The following is a 20,287-nucleotide window of genomic DNA, read 5'->3' as shown; positions in this document are numbered from 1 at the left end:
AAGTAACCAACTGTTTTTGTTTCCTTTGATCTGTTTCCTTTACTGCGCATCTGGTGCCTTGAAAATGATGATTCACTACGTAAAGTGAGTGTAGTCTATAAAAATGGCTGCTTTGTTTCTTTCCTCAGATTATTAATTTGCTTACGGCATAGTATGGCAAAGGGTTTTTGTGTTTTTTTTTTTAACCTTTGTGGAATAAAGGATGTCCAGAATGAAATGCTCCAGTAACACTGCTTTTAGTTGTGTGAAGCAGGGCCATTCTTTGGGAGATGTCCTTTCTTTTACCCCCTGGTTGTGCTTTACCTAAAGGTGCCCAAAGGTAGGTAGGGGTGCTGTAGCAGATAAGCAGTAGCGGAGTATCTGTCTCCAGAAAGCTACCGTGTGTAAGGGTGCTTATGTTTGCAGAGGAATTTGAAATATCTTTAGATGGATAATACCATTACTCACTGCAAAGTGTGTTTATATTTCTGCTGCTGAACACATGGAACTACTGTCATTCTTATGGGAAGTGCCTTAAGAGCACAGTAGGCTGTTACTCCAGACTCTATACGTTTGTGTATGGTGCAGAAGTAACTAAGACCATTTAAGAAAATTTTAAAGTCTTTGCCAGCAGCTGTCCATGAAGTGTCTTAATTTTGTGTTTATTCACATGATGGCTTTTTTTTCTGGCAGAAAATGCTGTGTAATGTCCTCTAAACATTTATCTGAGTTACCTAAAATGAAACCTTACTTGTAACTAGGCCCACAGGTGAATCATTGGCAGGCAGCACTGCTCACCTTCTGCACACCAACCTAGTCCAGCATTTGTTGTTCACCTGAAAATATTTTTCAACTGATTCCTTGCACATATCTAGGAGTTTGCATCATTCTATTATCTAATACTTATGCTGAGATTTGTTCATACGTATTTTAGATACATTAAGGCACTTGGATTATTTCTTAACAGTATAAATTGTAGAGCTTGGCAGCCTTTGAATTTGAATTCAGTAGGGTGGATTTGCTGTCTTTGCAGTCCTGAAATTTTGTTGTTGGTTCCTTTTTTAAAGAAAAAAAGCAACTATTGTGAATAGATAGGTTTCATTTGGATGTTCAACAGTTCTGGTTTTAAATGTCTGCTTGCACATATATGGTTTTTGTGATTTCAATTCATAAAATGTAAGCTGCTCTGTCAGGTTTGTATGGCTGTGTTTTACTTCTTCATATGATGCAAGATGTCTAGGAGTGAAGTACAGCTATTTTTGTAGTCCTCGCTGCCTCAGTTGTTGCTCAAAACCTTCTGCCAATAAAAAAGCGTGCTGTTCTCCACTCTCTTCTACTCTTCTATGTCTTTTTAAATAAGAGGGAAAAAAAACCCACCACCTCATGTTAAAGAAATAGAGAAAAAGAGGGAGATGACTGCTTTTTCAAGCAACTAACCTCAAGACCTGTAAGTGAGTTGGCATCCTGAGTTGCTGTTACAAGTGTAAAAGCGAACCAATTCAAATGCATGACCCAGCAGTGAGGCTAGGATGAAAGTGTGAAGATAAAACTTCTGAATGTTGTCTTTTAGTACTTGGTTATGATTGTAAAACAGCAATATAACAAAGTTGGTTGGTTTTTTTTTTCCTTTCTTTCTTTTGTTTGTCCCAACAATGAGGTCTTCCATGCACAGACTTCAGCAAGTTGCCTGGGAATAGTAAATCCACTTCTTTGCTGCTTCTGTCTTTTCCACAGGACTTGTGTAGAGGAATGCTAGCTCTGCAGGGAGGTTGAAGGTGACGGGGTGGAGAGATTTGTGAAGACCCACCTTACATGGCCATCTTATGTCTCTTCTGCCAGTGCTTAATTCAAATGAAGGAATGAAACGTTGACTTACATACCAGTTTCAGGTTATATCACTGCAGTTTGATTGGCAAAAGCTTAGGTAACAAATTTTACTCAATAAGTATTTTGCTACTTGTGAAAAGAAAGTTCAGTGAGTGTTACAGACAATAATATAGAATAATTCTGAAATTTTAGTAAATGTAATATGTGTGCTTGTCATACCACATTTCTTCTGAGTTGTTAAAGTACTATTTTTTTTAGCCAAGGAAGACTAGCAAGCACTCCTGATTTCTATTTGTTGTATACTTGGCCTGTTTGGCAAAGTAAACTCAGCCATAGTGAAAGATTTAATGTACTTCTCCAAGGATCAGGAGAAACCAGCTATCTGTGTACCTCAAAACTGCAAATGAGGAGAAATGGGTGCTAAAATTCATTATGGCAATTCTGTGTCCTTACAGTCTTTGATGTGAGCAGGATTAATTCTCCGTTCCTTTCTGTCTTGTACTTTGCTGAATAATTTCGAACACATCTCCCAAAATATACGTGCTGTGTTCATTTTGACTGTAATTTTATTGGGTATGAGATAGCTACCTCAGTTTCTTTTATGAGGATCATGGTACTGCGGTTCCAAGCATTAACTTTCATATCAAAACAAACAAATAGTAAATCTACTGTTGAGTAAGTTATGAGTGCTATTAAAAATGGTGAGCTCCTTCTACTAGAGGAGAATTGTACCCTAGTATAGTTTTGCTCTTTGGTTTTCTCATGAATCCCCATGCAGTATGTAATGCAGGTAGGACACCAGCCGTACCAGGTTTTAATTCCTCCTCTCAGAGCTGATTTGTACATCCAAGGAGCTTGCTGCATTCTGGCCTTCAGGATTCCCAAGACAAAGAAATACAGCATTTTGCTCTTACTGCTTTACCTTTCCTACGCAGGAATTTGTAACTCATTATTGTACGTGTTGTGGTGTTTATTTCAAGTCATAGCTTTTTTTTTCACCTTCTTTATTGATAGCTTTTGTTCCCACTGGTTTTTCCTGTTTTCATCTGTCTTCACATACCTCTTCTTATTTCATAAAATGCTTGACATGAAGAAGTCTTTAATGTAGATGTGTACTAAACTCTTCAGGAACTTGTGCTGGGTGAGATAGGTGCGGGTGTATTCTCATTAATTGGAAGGCTTGAAAGTAATGCACTGTGTTCAGATTAGATCTGTTTTATGCGTGGATCTTGAGTTTTAAGCTTAGGATATGGCCTTGAGGATGCAATTGTTCACAAACCAATTGCAATAATAAAACTGTTTTGCTCTCAATATATGTAATAATCTCCCAGAAAAAATTAAAAATGCATCTTTAACATAACTTTTAGTAGCAGTCATACATAAATTTCAGTTGTGAGAGTGCCACCTGTGTAAGAAAATCTGCCTGGTCTATGGAGAGCTTCCGAGCCAGGTGTCAGCCGTAAGATGAAGGTCTGTGAAGGTCTGTGGAGAGCTTTTGTTTATTTCTTGAAGAGAAAACTTTCATTTTGAAAAAAAAAAAAAAATCACACTTGGAACTCACTGTTCTTTCTTTTATTTGTTCTCACACTAAAACTAAACACAACGTATTACTTTGTATCAAATCTTGTATCAAATTTATTCTGTACTGAGTTTCAAGGAAGTGTCCAGTGATGGTGCCTGTGGGTATAATTACAGCTGTCCTGAAAATAGGACGCTGTGCTTTGAAAGTGGATGTTTTTGGATGCAGTTCCTACTCTGCAGAGGACTGTAGCAGGAGTGTAAGAGCTGCAGAAGCTGCCCTGGGAGATGCAGGAACCCCATGGCTGGTCAGCACAATGGCAGCACTCTGTGCTTTAAGGCAAGCATGTGTGTGCCAGGTGTAATGCACTTCTTGGGTCTTAGGTTTCTGGCCAAAGGTCATCAAAAGCACACCTTTGTGGTAGCAGGGTGAGTGACTCTTCGTCTCCTAGCGTAAGGAAGTGACCCTGGGTCATCTGTGTGCTATTGCTCATGAGACAGGGTGCAGAGATGGTTCTCCTCACTGTGACTGGGTTGCCACCTGGGAGTGCAGATTCAGCTTTACAGAATCACAGCAGTTTGAAGCGACCTCAAGAGATCATCAAGTCCAAGCCTCCCGCTAAAGAAGATGCCCTACAATAGGTTGCATAGGTAGGTGTCTGGACAAGTCCTGAATATCTCCAGAGAAGAGATCCAGAGCAGATGTTCCAGTGCTCCACCACCTTATCATATAGAAGTCCTTCTGCATGTTAGTACAGAACTTCCAATGTTCCACCAGTTCTGGTCAGCTGGGGGTACAGCTGTGATCTCTCCATACAGTCTGCTTATATTGTGAGCAAGTTCATCCACTTGCTTTGCTGATGACCAGCACTATTTAAATCTGCTGCTTGTGGATGCAACATCAAAGTCACATACTGTTGTTCTAGAGATGTCAAGTGTTTCTTATGGACCTTGGCTTACATCTGCACTCAGGATTGCTGCATTCAGTGAGCTGCCATCCTTTAAGTGAGCTTTCCTTTAGTGAAACCTTTTTAATAAGAAAGGGGAAAAAAAGATTGACAAATTCGTCTCCCATTCGCTAAGCATGAGAGGGAAGGAGTGAGGAGTCCTATTGGTCTCACCTGGCTGGGAAGCCCCAAAAAGCAGGGGTTGTTTTCCCCGGGCCTCACTCGCTGGTTTAATTGTGTACCACCAGCTGCGAGAACAGGCATCCTCATTCACCACGAGACACCTCCATCTCTGACTGATGCTTCCACCAATGTGTGCACAACCAGCCTTGGTCCAGCTGCCCTTGCTGTAGCTGGTGACGGTGGGCACTGCCTGTGGCAAGCTGTTGAAGGAGGGAGATGGAACACGCCAGCAAATATCACCAGGACCAGAAGGAGACAGAAGCTGGATTTTTTTGCAGAGCAGACATTGGAAACACTGGTCACTGCTGCACTGCTGCTGCAGACGGGGCATTGACCATCGATTCCCTCAATCAAAGATGGTGGCTTTCACGTTTTAATGTATTGATCTCCGATATGACTTAACATAAGACTTTCTGGAGATGGCCAAAGCATGGTAATATATTTGAGAGAGCAAACCTGTATCTCTCATTTAGAAAGTTTATTTGTTCAAAACGTTTGCAGACTGGTCCTGAGAGGACCCATTTAAGAGCTGGGGAACACATTCATAAACACACCTGCACATTCATACGGAGATGTTTTCCTTCTTTAGTAAACATGGGAATCCTTGACATGAGCAAACTGCCCATTTAATCCATTGTCCAGTGAGTGAATCATTGTGAGAAAATAAGAGAGCAGGTTTGGGACTTCACATTTCCAAGTATTGGCTATTAATAGAAGCAGTTACTGAGGTGGAAGTAAGCCAGTGGGAGGAGGAAAAAGGGTGCAACTGTTCCTGGTTTCCCTTATAGAGGCTAAATTAGAATTGTCTTCTCTTGTAAATCAAGATGTTCAGCCTGCTTTTTGTGCTAGTAGTGACACAGCAGGAAATACATAACAGAAGTAGGACCAGTTTCTCTGCAAAGTGCTGCCAATAGCCGGTACTCAGACTTTTCTCTGGAGAGGCCTGGGCGGGCTTGCTCCCTGTACGTTTAAGATGGAAGCTGCCAAAAGGGCTGTGGGAAGATGCCTGGGTTCTCTCTCTAATACCATGAAAAGTTGGGGTGCATACCTCAGCATCCATCAGCAAATGCCTCAGGGACCATGGTCCCTTCTTAGTAGAGGTGGAAATTCAGTTCACCCACTCTTCCTATTGCATGAGAAGGGCAGGTACAATATGAGACAGTGGGGAAGGTGCAGACGGTCCTGGGATGCAAAGCTGCAGATGCTGAGGTGGTGAGGACAGGGGCTGGTGAGGGCTGAATTACAAGAAAAGTAAGCATCATGTGCATGTAACTTAAGACTTAGAGGATAGAAATGTTTTCTTCTGCTACCTAGAATGCAAAGGAAACACAACAAGGCAAGGTAACATTTCTATTACAAATACTTTAAGGTTGCTCTCATGAAAAGAGAGGCCCGCAGTACTATAAAGGGGATGCAAAGCAGTCCATTGATAGATTCAGGTGCTCTGATCTATAATATACCTTGGGCAAGATGCTTATGCTGAAGTCTAACTGAACATTCATTTTCTAACATTTATTTGGGAGTCTCATATTTCCCGGCAATCTGAGTACTTCTAAGTGGGGTTGTAATTTGTTTCCTGGTGTTAAATGAGGGCGGTAACAACAGTACTTCTCAATGCCCAGAGCTGTCAGTCTGCAGACACTGGCTCTGTATCTTGTTGTCATGCTTCACTAATGGGAGATCCTTAAGCAGCACGGAACTTAACCATTTATAACAGTGCTGGTTGTTAGCTTTTGCGGAGTGGCTTTTTTCTCTTGAAGTGCCATTGGGCTCCTTACTTTTACAGATACATCTGGAAATTGACTCATCTCTATAAATGACTGTTCTGTGGAGATCTGGAGTTTTGAGTATCCAGCTGAGTTCAGCAGTGTTCCCCCTTCATCAGAGGAGCACCAAACTTGGTGATTTCACCATGTTTTCTCTTCAAATTTTTCTTCTCTCAGCACCTGTCCCCACCCTCCTTTCAACTGTGGTATCTGTGAATGCTCTCCATTTGCTGAAGTCTTGGCTTTGGTCAGCCCATTGAATTAACAGCAAAGCTACTATCTTGTTACAGTAAATCAGTTTTCATTCACAGTGCATAATTATTTAAATCAGCTTCCCCCTTGCCAAGTGAAGGGGACCTGACAGCTTCTTCAGGAGTTCCCTTTCAGGAAGATGATTCGCATGCTGCCTCCGTGGAGACAGAATATTTGAATAATTTATTTATTATTAGCATTCAGTGTGTTTGCAGTGGTATTACCAGAGAAGTAAAATGAAGTCAGAGGGGTTGTACAGCACATCCCAAAGGGAGTAATTTGAACAGCAGAGCTTGCCTTTGTTTGAGAAAGTGGGTAAAGCCCTGGCTGGGCTGCTGGAGTCCTGAGGGTGCTGGCAGGGACTCATGTTTGTGTGCGGGTTTGGAAACACTGTGTGCATTCAACAGACAGTACCAGCCACAGACAGCATTTTGAAGTGATCCTTACAAAAACAGTCACTTTGGCATGACATTTTTGTTTGCTTTCTGCGTAGTACACTTCTAAACAGAGTGCTATGTATTAGGAATATAGCATGTAGACAGTCTTTTTATTTTTCTACTTAAGTGTGTAAGACAGTGGCCGAAGCTGTGGTTCAGTAAGTGCCCAGAGTGTGGCTGTGTTATTGTGTGTCAGAGCCATGAGGAGGAAAGTGTGGCAGCTGCCTGCTTGTGGTCCCCAAGTGCAGAACTCCTGAGCCACTTTTGGCCTTGAAGTTGAAGGGGAGAAAGACTGAAGTGTAGCAGACAGGTCTTGTTCACGTTAGCTCACGTTTCAGAGTATGCCAAGGTAAGTTTAAGCCCTACTCTGTTGAAACTCGGTGACTTGCCTTCTAGATCTGCACAGACATTTCTGCTATCTTTGCAGATAAGTTTGTGTATTTTGCAACAGTCGCTTGCAGTGACTTTGAAGTTCTTGCTCCTGGGTGACTCGGGACAGAGTTTACTGCCTTTGTTTACTTTCCCTGACAACTGGAGGGTGTGGGTGCCTGCTGCAGGCCAGTCATGCTGCCATGCATGGGCACAGAGCTGCCCTGCCTCCAGCGGGAGCAGCAGTAAAATGGCACTTGGAAGTACACGTGGGAGGGAGGAGAAACTGCTGCTACAAATCCCTGCAGCCTGGTCTGGCTGCCCCAGTTAATAGTGTGGGGTAGGAGAGAAAAGGAGAGGCTGCTCAAAGCCTGGAGGGGGAAGCAGGAGGTTCCTTGCCCAAGTCAGTGCTGAGCTCATCTGCAAGTAGCAATGCTCTGGGGGCACTGCTAAATGATTGAGCTGATCTTAGCAAGCTCCTGCTCAGTGCCCTTCTCCTTGCCAGCCTATATACTCCAGTGTTCCCCATTTCCCACCAGAGGCTGCTCCGTGCTCTGAACTCAAGGCTCACTTGCCCTTGCCCAGCATTTCTGCATGCCCAGGGCACGGTGAGCATCTCCCAGGCGCTGCTGGTAATTGAGAAGTGCTGGGCTTGGTCCCTGAGAGAAGTCTGGCAGCAGCATGTGTCAAACTTGTCCTGTCAGTGGCATTTGGGGCTGGCCCACCTCCAGCTAGGCTGGGTTGGAGCAGGAGGGATCAGCGGCCCACACCAGGGATGTGGCCTAGTGCTGGCTTTACAGCAGCAGTGCTCTGAGCAGGTTAGAAACAAGAGTAGGATGCATGCAGTAACATAGGACACGGTACAGTATGTAAAGATTTCCAGAACTGTGATTGTTGCCATCAGGATCTTTGGGCTGATGAGCTGGAGCATATGCTCCATGCTGAGAGCCTGCTACTGTTTGGCATTCCTTCACTGTGAAGGTGGCGTGTATTAGAAGTAATCTTGGCTTTCATAACTGTAGATTCTGTTTGAGAGTACAGCCACAAGAGACACATACGTCTGTGCCTTACGTGGAGATGACTAAAATAAGAACAGTTTTGCAATTGTGTCACTGAGCAGTTCTGGTAGTGTATAGTTTGCTATGAACGGGGAAAGCTGTTGTCAAGTTGGGCTGTTCCTTGACAGCATGTCAGGTTCCTTGAGACGTAGCTACATTGAGAGAATTAAAAGAAGAACTCTGGGAATTTTTAAGAAGCTCTTACGCTAGGACTTTCTTCTGCCTTGGGCAGTGAGACGTCCCTCGGCAGACTCCCAACCGGTAAACTGAAGAAAGTTATGGGAAAAGCAGCAACGGTGATTGAATCTGATTGTGTCTTGTATTTTTTGCATTTGTGGTGTCTGTGGTTAGCATTGGCAATCAGTGTTCCTCTCCAACATGCAGAGAATTTCTGCCTGCTGATCCGAGCTGATCTCAGTACTGCCGGTTAAAGATTGGTAGGTTTTTGGTTCCATAAAAGGCATTTCTTAAGCATCAACAAGAAATGGTCAATTAATGGAATTGGCATATTGTTAAGTGAGCCTAATGTTATTTCAACACTAGAGAAAACTAGAGAGTATCTTGAAGTGTAAGGGTGGTTAGCAGTATGCACATTTCATGCTGTGTGTTATTTAGGCTGAATGTGGAAAAAACGGTTGGTTTCAGCTATTGGAATCAAACTTCACCACAAGAAATTCTTCAGTTGTACACTTGACAGTATGCAGAGCTCTGAAGTCACTGAAGTTCGTTCTCACACGTCGCTTTATTTTGCTGCAATTTATAGCAGACTTGAAACTGAATTGGGACTTTAAAAGGGAAGGAAGTGGGGTTTTTCCCTTTATCAGTAGAAGTACAGCATGTTCAGAAACCCAGACACTGAATCTGGGACTCCTTCTGGGGCAATTAATCCTTTACGCTCTCGATGTCAGTCTGTTTGAAGTACACCTGCCAGGGCAGTAGGCTGGGAACATGAGCCTGCAGTAGGTACAAAACTTTTTCCTCTCATTCCTCTCTCATTTAAAGGAAAGGTAAGTTTCATTTGCATCCTGAAGGATACATTCTTTAAGCAATCCTCTCAAATCAGCAGGAAATAAACTCTCATTTTTGTGCGTAAGTGATCTTTGGCAGAAGACCTTAAGGCTTTTAAGCTGGTGAAGTAATTGATCTTCTTGTTAATGTTTTTAATACTAACCACAGATTAGCAAAGAAAACGTGAGTTTATATTCAAGCTATCTTGGGACAGCTTCTGTCAATTTGGAAATAGCATTATAAGATCCTTGGCTTCCTTTTATGTGCTTTTTTTCCTCAAAGTTTTAGTTCTTTATAAAGGTCAAAGTCTCCCAGTGGTTCCAACTGCAGAAAATAAAGCTAATAAGTTCACTTTCTCTCTGACAATGTTTATTTCTACGTCTGGTCCATCACACTGCTCTCTAATGCAGAAGAAGGATCTGGTGAAATTGAAATTAAAGTTGTTCATGGAGCAGTGGGAAAGTCCAGTCCTGAATTTTAAACATATGCACAATTGTAAGGTGGATATTAAGAACACTTACTGTGTGCCTTTTAATTTCATATTTGTACAGTACATCCCTGCACTGAAGCTTTTAAACAGAGCTTCTTTATTTTATGTGAATGCGCTTGTTTTTCTTTATAATAGGATATACTGCTTTGTGAAACACATTTTGAGTTCCATCATTCGTGTCTCTGATACTAGCAAATAAGTTGTTTCTTATGAAACAAGAACAGCAAATTGTTTCTCTTGAGAGGCAAAGATAAAATAGCTAAGGCCAGACAGCCTGATCAGCCGTGTGGACAAAATGTCTATATCTGTGTGTGTATTTAACAAACATGTTTAAATATAAATGTGTTATCAAATACATTGAGCATGTAAAAATAAATCTGTAGTCATATAGGAAAGTAACCCTTCTTGTGCTATAGATTTGGTTCATCTCCCCTACTTCCTTTTCTGTGTTTGTAACTTGTGGGCTTCTTTTGATAGGGTACAGTATCTTGCACAGATACAGCTGTTCCTACTCTTTTCCTGCAAAGGTAGCCTCCATAGTAGGTGTAAGAACACAAGCCCTGAAATACATAATTTGGTGCCTGAGCAAGGATTTGATGTGTCTGGAGAATAGCACTGGTTCAGGAGAACGACACTGATATTTGCTTTCAATGGTTTGACCGGAATTAATCTCAAAAAGGCAACCAGTGTGCACGTGGGTGTTCAGAGTGCAGTTTCGTACCAGAAGACAAGAGAGGCAGCTTGGTATTGTCTGCTCAAAGTGATGCTTAAGGCACCCAGTAAACCCTTGGCTTCGCAGTACAATCTGATGGACTGCTTAGTGCTTGAAGGCAGAAATGGCAAGGGGCAGAACTTGATGGGAGCAAAATCCAGTGACTAGGCAGTACTGCAAGGTCATGGCTCCAATGGCTTTTCTGTTCAGTCACCCTGGATTAGCAAAGCTCCAGTGACTTCTAAAGAACAAGACCCGGAGTTACTGACAGATTTCTGAAATGAATCCTTCTGAAATTGTGTTGCCAAGATCAGCAGTTACTGTCTTAACCAGAGCTGCAGGTGCGTTTAGATCAGTGGTATCGAAATTTGCGTTGTAAATGTTTCATGAATTGCCAGCTGTCTTTAGAGATGCCCCCTCTGCCTTTCACATGGGTAGCTTCCCAAAGACTGACACATTAAGCTCTTCCAGGTAGCCCCTAGCGCCTGCTCTTGAGAGGATAGTGAGCAAAACTTCCAGAACAAACATTCCTGAGTTTTTGTCTGATACTTCACTTCTCCATGGTTAACTGCAAGAGCAAAACTTAAATATTTATTTTTTAAGTGGAGGAAAATAAAATGTAGAAGACCCCAATTTACAAGTCTGCTGAACGGCTCTTCAGCAATCCACAGATGGTGTGTAATGGCTTAAGATTAGTAGTAGTAGTGAACTATCAGCCTAACTAAAGGCATCACTTTTTATTTATCTGAAGAAATGCTGATGTTGTGGCAGTACTTAAGAGTGCTTCCACAGTAATCTTTTCCATTGAAGATTGGTTTAAAATGATAATAAGGAAAAAATATACCTTAGAGCAGATTGTTATGTGAAAACAGATCCTAAAGTAATACAGTTCCCCATGTTGGAGTTTTCTTGTCCTCTCAGTGGTTCAAGAGCAGAGTATCGTTGTGCAGAAGGCTGTGGCTTCAGATGACATAGCTGGGAGCTATGGTCAGCCGCACTTGTGGGCAGCCCTTGAGGTACCCAGTGTCAGGAGTGCCCCACAAAGGGTACAGCCAGATGACCTCTCAAAAAGGGAAGATATTCTCAATTTTAGGCAATTTGAAAAACAACTTTCAGACTCATGGAAGGAGAAGCACGGTGCTGAGGACTAGGTGAGATGAGTTGTGGTTAGGATTAAAGATGTTTTTAGAAATGTCTGATTGCATCCAACTGGCTTGTCTCAGATTTTAAAGTACATTCTTCTTCGCTTGGATTCTGTGAGCTGGAAAAGGAACAGTTCTACGCAGAGCACTAAGTTTACAAAATGACTCATGATTTAGCTAATACTAATGAATTCAGGACAAACTGAAGTGGGGGAAGATTTCAACATGCTCTTCTTGTTAGACCAACACAAAGATTTGTCCCAGCTTTCACTGCGCTGCTGTGTGGTGGTGGTTTCACAAGTCATATTTCTTCTGCACTTGCTGAACCATGTCAGACTGCTGTTGTGCCAGAATATATTCTCCTTACAAAGCTGTCTGTCAGTTAGGTTAATTAGCTATTGGTAATGATTTGTCTACTATGAGTAGATGACTGATCTAAAAAAAAATCAAGTCTTTTAATGCAGATTTAATCTCTCCTGTTTTGTGTACTTCAGAATGCAATTCTTCCTACTATATAATCATGTAATATATATATATTTTTTATGCTAGACTCCTCCTCTATTCAGTGCATGAGCTGAGAAATCTAAATTTGGTGGGTTACTATAAATCTGGTTAGATCTTTTGTGTTATGTGCTTTACCTTTCGAGTGGATTTTTGTTCTTTGTAGGAAGATTTTCCACCCTTGTGACTTTTAGGTTCATTATTTTTAAGAAAATGTGAACTGTTAGTTCTGCTGTACTTATGCATGCCAGTATGCCATATGCTGCATGCCAGTTCTGCATATGATGAAATTATTTTATTATCGGGGATGTTATAAAAGTGAAATGAAAAAGAATTTTTGAGCGCCTGTTGTAAAAGTTTGAGTTTTCTCAGAGGCTGAGGTATCTATTTAAAACAGAAAGTTTGTTCTTCTACTTAGTTGTTACTCAGGCGTTTATTCCACTTGCCTCTGCTCATTATGCATGTTGGTACCATAATTTATGGTTTCCTTCACTGAAATTGAAATTCTGGGTCAATTTCTGCTATCAAGGAAAACTTGCATTTCTTAGGAAGTCGTAATCTGGTCACTATAATAGAAGCACAGTATATGATATCTAGGTTTACTCAGTCCGTATTTCAGATGTGCATGGCACACCACAGAAAATTATAATGACAGTTGTTTGCCATAAAATGTATAATATCTAAATGTAACATATTTGTGTATACATGTAGTAAGTGTAGTCTTCAAAAGCTGTGTAATATTTTCAAGAATGAAAACCTGTACTTGGGTTGTGCTAATAACTGAACAGTTATCACGTATCTTCAAAGTACTTTAAGGCATTATCTAATGAGTTTGCACAGCATCCTTTTCAGTAGCTTTGAGTGAATACCAGTAACCTGGGCTTAAAGGGAGACTTAGAGCCCATCAGTTGTAGCAAGAACCACAGAATCCCTGAACTCACCTTGATTCTTTAATGTCAAGAGAAATTCCTATCACAGTCGAGAAACACTCTGCAAAATGAAGCATCTCCCTCTCTGTGGATGTTTACTACATTGGGCTTTCTTCATAAGAGACTAGAAGTATAGGATATTAAAGAGGATACACAGCAATGACTCCTCACTGCAGGCCTGGCTGCTCAGTAGGGTTCGGGTCAGCTCTCGCTGTGTCCTTTGTGGCTTCTACAACTTCTGCACATGAGCTCTGAAATTTCAGCCAGGAGACGAAGGGTTTATGGGATGTCCTTGCATTCTTTACTGTTGGCTGGAGCATGCAGCTCGCTCTGTCTGTGCAACTACTGAAGCAGTCAAATAAGCAAGTCTGTAATTTCCTGCAGTATTTTTTCTATTTAAAGTACTCGAATCACAGAGCACTCAAATTAAGCAGTTCGTGCACTTTGGAATTGAAGAGAGTGCCTTGGAGAAACTCTCCAACTGCAGCTGAATTAATGCTAACTGGGGCCTGAGGATTGCTAGCAAAAACAAGTGGATGAGGGGCTGATAAACCTGGCAGAGTTTCAGGAAGCAAGGGTGGGGTGGCTGGGGACCATTATCTTATCTAAATGGTAATTTCTATTCTGTACATTAATTAAAACACATAGTGTACAAATGAGCATTTAGGAAATCTTTTGGAGGATCTTTTCCTCAGGGGGTATTTTGGGAGTAAATTGTGAGCTGTACACGTCTACTCCATGCAGCCTCCAAGAACAGCACAGAAACAAATGATCCAAATTATATTGCCCGTTCTAGCAAAAGGTTTTGTTTATGCAGGTATTTAGGGCAGGATCTGTTTTATTTTGTACTTAATAATGCATTTTTGGTATCCTGATTCTCTCAGCAGTTAAGAGAAAAGATTGTACTTGTTTCATAATGCTTCTTCTCTAAGACTGCTATAACATATCCAGGACCCATTGTGGATGAGGTATAGGAGGGGATGACTGGGTGATCAAGTGTGAAAGCAAGATTCCCATTCTACTGTCAGAAAATATTTACATGGGAGGCATGTTTTTTATTACCAGATTTTGCTTTCTTTGCTGACTTACACTGCATTCATGTCTAATCTGTTTGCAATCTTGCTTCTGTGTAGCATCCCATATTTTGCTTTTTGGGTGGAACAATCTCATGCACTGGCTGAGTTGGGTACTGTTGGTATTTTATTTGCTGCTTAGTTTTTTTATGGAACATGGGCACATGCCATTCGAAAAACAACAACAAACCAATTCTCCCGTAAAATGTTCCTCACTTGAAAAACTGGAGAATTTATCGGGTTCTTGGTAATTGCAGCGACCTCAGGTGTAGCAAATGAATAATAGTGAAAGCCAAATAACAGAGTTTAGAGGCAGTGATTTTGGTTTTTAAACTTTTGCAGAAGAACAAATATTTCCTGTCATGGGAAAAGGAAGTTACAGATGCTTGTATGGAATTAAAAGGGATTTGGAAATGAAAAGTAACCCTGTGCCCCAAATACGAAACTGCATGTGGTTTGCCTGGGCATTTCAGTGAAAACCACTCTCCTAATGTAATTCAAATAGTTAGATTTTGGATTTAGGTAGGCTATATTCATCAGAACCAAAACAGGCAGAGAGAATTTTTGTCTCGCCTGGACCCTCCCTTGTTACACCTCGCTTAGTTTTCCCGTTTATGAGCCTTTGTATCTTTTCCTTCAATGGTTAGTCTACAGCAGAGTGTAAAAGATATTAAGGATAGAAGCAGAGAAAAAGACAAACGCTGACCTTTCTAATTGGCTCTTGAAGCCTGAAATATTTACCACACTACAAATTAATAGGGTGACGTGATCTGTCAGCCAAACCAAGTATTTCTTCTTCATGAAGCCTGCCCTTAAACAAATATCTGCTGGTGCTTCCACATAATAGATTTTTATACATTGTTATAGAAAAAAATCTTACTTCCAAGTGATTCAGAATAAACTTCAGTAGACAAGCAGGCTGTCCTGTGAGCCCCCTTGCTTTCCACACTAAGTGCAATCCTGGTTGGAAATGAATGGCTCACTTCTGTATCTGAAGTCTTTGGCACCGAGAATTAAGACTTAATCATGCCCCGCATTGATGGGTAGCAGAGCAGAACGGCTCTCTCTGAGCTGACAGGATGGTGTTTTGTTCTTCGCTAGTGTTCTCTGGAGGTAGTGGAAAGGGCTGTAAAACCTCTGATTCCTTGCTCCACTGTGGATTAGGGGTTTTCAAGCATAACCTGGAGAATTTTTTCTCACTGGTGGTATTGAGGCTGAGATGTCTGGTAGTATCCTAGAAAGCATAATGACAACACCACTGGGATCTTGCTTATTTTTAACGCGTTCCATGGATTAGCTAGGGTTAACTGTTTGTATTGCAGAGTTTTACAGTGAGTTTTATTAGCAGAGGATAATGACTTCAGTGTACCTCTGGCAAATCTGTGGTCTCCTCACAATATGGACTCAGAAAATCTGATGAAAGAGATTGGTTTTGTTTGGAGTGCTGGTCTGTTAAAAGTGCCTGTGAAAAGGATGCCAGAAAGGCTGTACTTGTACAAAGAAAACAAAGCAAACATACAAAAACAAAGCGACCTTTCCTGTGGCTTTGTTGCTGTGATAAATACAGTGAGTTCCAGGAACTTCTGAAAGGGAGTCTTTAAAACTGATCTGACACACAAAAGTGCAAACATTGAGCTAATCTCGAAGAGCAAGTGAAATCACATTGTATTTGACTTTAAAAGGGATGGTAAACTCTGTCCTGCTGGGTCTCTGCGGGATGAACGAGTATTGATGTTTCAGAATCAAAGTAGCCCATGTAAATTCAGTCTTACGTGTTATGTAACAGCTGAGGATTTTAGGAGAATTATGACGTAAAAGCTTGGTGCTTATTTAATAAACTGATCATTAATTACAGTTTAGCAATTTGCTTCTGGGTTGAAATGAGGAGTAGCTGTACAGCCCTTTCCATTTTAATCACAGCATCTGTTACGAGGATAAGTTTCTCTCCCCCTAATGGACATTTTGCTGTGTTGTGCTGTACGTGTTGCTGGCAGTGTTTTAACTCAGAGTTGTTTATTGTGTGGGGGTTGGTATGTGCCCCCTCCAGGAGACACTGACCCGTTCACTCAGGGCAAACATCACTAGCTAATTGCTGCCTGCAGTAGCTGCTTTTGATCTTGCTTTCCTAGCTGTGACTTTCCCTTTTTTTCCCCATCTCTCTTCTACCTCTTCCAATTAAATGATGCAGTCATAGAGGAAGGCATGTGTCTTTGTACCAGTGTTATAAAGTGACAACTTTATAAACTGTTTGTACTTAAATCTACTCAGAAGCTGTGCTGTAGCTGCTGTGGGGATCCATCAGCAGCTATCAGGTTCTCCAATTGAACACTTCAAGTAAGGTACCAACTGTTTAAAGTTTGGGACCACCTGTCAAGTGTGCATATGAATCTGCCATCTACCGTGGCTGACACTTCCACATTGAAACTAAAACCAGCACAACTTGGAACTTCGATTCTTCCTGAAGAAAAGTACTTTGCAAGAATAGTTAACCCCAAGCACTGCAATGGAGCATAAAGCATCTTGTTGGTCAGAAGTATAAACAAAATTTGTGAACACAAAATAATGATGCTCCAGTCTTGATGGCAGTTTCTGCCATCATTTTCTCTCATGGCCATCAGCAGAATAAAACCAAATGGGTTCCACATACTTGAATCTTTGGCAAAAGACAGTGTTCTCAGCAAGCAGTATTGGGTGTTGGTATCAGCAGGTACTGGGGTAATGGTTTACAAGTTCTTTCTAGGAAAAAAATATGATGTTTTTACCCCTAACCTTACGTTTGCTTAGGAGTAAGTCCCAATTTCATACTAGAACAGAAAAAATACATGAATAAATAAATAAAAATTGTGTTGTGCTTACCTACTAGGGTTGTTGGACGGAACAGCATTGCTGTGTTGCGTTGCCTGAATGTGGATTTTAATTACTTTCCTTCTTTTGTACCGGAGCTTAAGGGAGCAGCATACCATCTGATAAAGCAGAATAAAGGCTTTCAGGGATGCTGCTCCTGAGTGCTAGAACTAAGCCCGTGCATGGCAGCCTGGTGCAGCACTGCATGCCTGGCACAGTGCTGGTTGCTGGGTTGTTGGTCTGCAGAGGACAGAAACCCCAGCAGCGGCTTTCAGCTCCATCGCATGAAGTGCCAGGTGTGCCCTTGGGAGTCTGCTGGTTACAGGGGCTTCAGACTGCCTGTGTTCTCGATGAGTGGTTTTCTTTGCATTCCCATCTGTAAAGAATAAGAGTTTGCTGTAGGAGTTGAGTGCTGACAAGTCCCTTTCATGTAGCCATGGTTTGAACAAGTGCAAAGAGTTCTTTCTGAAATACCAGCATAAATTGGGAGCTTTAATCTTAATTAGGGTGTGTATGTTGCAAAGTGAGTGGCAGGGGGGAAAAAGTTGCCACCTTATTTTTAATCATATTTGTACAACTTTTTATGCAGTAATTATGTGTTTTACTCTGAACATCAAGTTATATTGGGAAATAAATGTTATAGGCTGAGCCTGAATTTTAAGTGTGAGCAATGTTTAAAAAGCAATTAGCACAGAGAGGTATACTGAGTGATAAATGGGGGAGGAGGCAAGTAATTGAAAGCGAAATGATCTTGCTGTAACAGCTTTCTGTTCAGGAGATGTGGTAGGGAAGCAGGGAAGCAGCTCGTGCATCGCGTGGATTTCTGTTGGCCTTCTGTGCAAGGCAAATTCCGTGGCAGCGTGACCTTCACATGTACAGCTCCAGCTGGGAGCTCCAACTTTCCCAGTGGCTTTGATTTGCTCACAGTATTGACGAGTGCTTAACCGCATGAGCAACATTTCCTGAATATGACATAACTTCAGCTATAAAAAGTTTAAGTTTTATTGTGGTTTTGGAAGACTTTAATGAAGTGAGATTTTTATCAGTCCAGTGTTTCTGCACGGTGACTCACAGTCCTGTGTGCAGCACCAATAGGTGGACATTTTACAACTTGGGCATGGTTCTAACATGTTCAAAAGTAAGCAGACTGAAGCTGGCAGTAGTGCTACTGTGTTATCCAAGGGGCATTTTGACTACTAATCAACATAAAGTATTTCCTTTCTATGCAGTTCTCTCATCTGAGTTCATGTGCCTGATGGCCAGACACATTAAAGAGAGCAGCGTGTGCACGGTAATGGGAGAGCAGGCCCCCGGGACCGAAGATTTCAAGCATTTCTCTTCCTTCCAGAAATTACAGGCAGAAGAACTGACGTAACAGAATTTGGGAAGTAAATTTAGGGACATAGTGCGGGTGATCAGTCATTACCTCAGCTCAGTTTCTGCATTCTGAAATGTTAGTTTTGTCTGTAATGTGAAACTCCTCCCAGAAATTAGGCCCATTTTAATCTCTGCTTGTGTTCAGGATAGTGAGCAATTTACTGGAGTTAGGGAGACTCGCTTAACAGTTCTGATTCAATTTGCCAAAAGGAATAAAGAAAATTAAGTTTCTGTGGTGTTTTGAAAGCTCAATTCTTTAAAGACCTTCCAGATATTTAAGCTTCTAACTCTTAGAAGTGTGGTGGAATTCATTTTATATGCAAAACAGCAATATTTTGATATATGAGTGAATTTTTAGAGCGTTAATGTAATTGCTGTATTTAAAAGTAGTACTCATTTAGAAATTATGAAGGGTAGTTTTCCTTGCCTGATGGGTTGTAGAAATGCGGCTCTACAGCTCTGCCTCCTAAATGTTGAACTGGAGTGAACTTTGTGTTGAGGAGGGTTTGTTAATAAGCATTACAGGTGAATTCTCCTCTCAATAATAGTGTCTCAGTGAAAGGCTTTTTCTTTTTTCTTTTTTTTTTTTTTTTTTTTTTTTTTTTGGCATAGATGCAATCTATTAACTAGAGTATTTCTTCTGAGGCATCACCAAGGCATCTCACTGTCAGCATCGCTGTGTCAGTAAGTGACATGGTGCTCTAAAATGGATGTGGTGGTCTGGGCAAGTGGAGTTGTGGCTACTAAAGATGAAGTCTGTGTGCTGTGTTCTCATCAGTGTTGACCCTCCCGCCCACAAGCTCTCATGCATTTCAAATAATGTTCAGATGGTATCTGGGCTAGAACTGGAAATTGGAGTGTTTCAATGTATTATCTATCCTTATCAAAACTGGAAAATTTCTTAGCGCTGTTACTGCTAAACAGCGTCATGGTAGTGCAGATAAGAGTGCCTATTGGGGAAGAATTAACACTTATAAAGCATTTCAGAGCATGGTTACAGCATCACTGCTAAGGAGAACTCTGTAGCTGAAGGTCAGAGCACACTATGATAGGAAGCTTTGCTGCCAAGGGCATTTGTTCTGGCCCTGTGCTGCACTCTTTGCCCACAGTTGCGTGGTTTGTTGACTCCTTGCTGTCTCCCAACAAAACCTGTTCCAGACCACTGTAGCTATCATTGGAAATGGAGCATAAGTTTGAAACCAAAAGGCTCTCTGGGTTTCAAGTTGCAGCAGTCACAGAGGAAAGCAGGAAATCAGTGCTGTCAGTGGGAAAGAATAAACTGGGGAATCAAACTTCACTGAGGCTCAGAAGAGATTGCAAGGCTTTCCTGTCCACTTGTTAACATTATTTTTTGCTTATGAATAAAGACTCCATGTACATTTGTAACCAAGTGCTTATAATTCAGATTACTTCTATGTTGTGTAATATTCAGAAATGTAAGTCGGATTTTCTTTTCTATGTGTAGGGACGATTAGTTTATCATACTGACATCTAGGAATAGGACTTCATGTGGGTTTTCCAGGTCTCTTATTTCCTAAAAAATTGCTTATATCAAGTATGTTTAAAAATGTTTTGTTTTGTATCACCAGTTTGAAGCAGAGGTTAAGTCAGCACTGCAGCAGCCACCACCACACACAGCTGTACGAAGAACATCCTTTTGTAAATATCAGTCAATGCATCTCTGAGTGTTTTACGGAATGTAACATGAAAGGCACATTCCTTGCCAAAACTTCCTTTATGCTGGGCTTCTCTCTAATGTAATTTCCATCAGTTAAGGAATAAAGAGAGCGTGTTTTGGGGTCCGTTTTGCTTGGCAGTGCACAAAGAAAAAGAAGCTTGAGGTTGGGGGGAGGAGTATTATGTCTCAGCTACTTC

At 41.4% G+C, this 20,287-nt stretch overlaps 1 protein-coding gene across 4 annotated transcripts in view; it reads left to right on the top strand.

The window, feature by feature from the left end:
• FOXN3 (forkhead box N3) overlaps window positions 1-20,287 on the top strand; it is a 115,141-nt gene that overhangs the window by 51,254 nt on the left and 43,600 nt on the right. The gene's annotated exons all lie outside the window — the stretch shown is intronic.

The sequence above is a fragment of the Centrocercus urophasianus genome, unplaced genomic scaffold (genome assembly GCF_019232065.1).
Source record: "Centrocercus urophasianus isolate 14NV4802_14NV808 unplaced genomic scaffold, USGS_Curo_1.0 seq_14, whole genome shotgun sequence".
NCBI lineage: Eukaryota > Metazoa > Chordata > Aves > Galliformes > Phasianidae > Centrocercus > Centrocercus urophasianus.
This window is presented reverse-complemented; position numbering and strand designations above follow the sequence as displayed.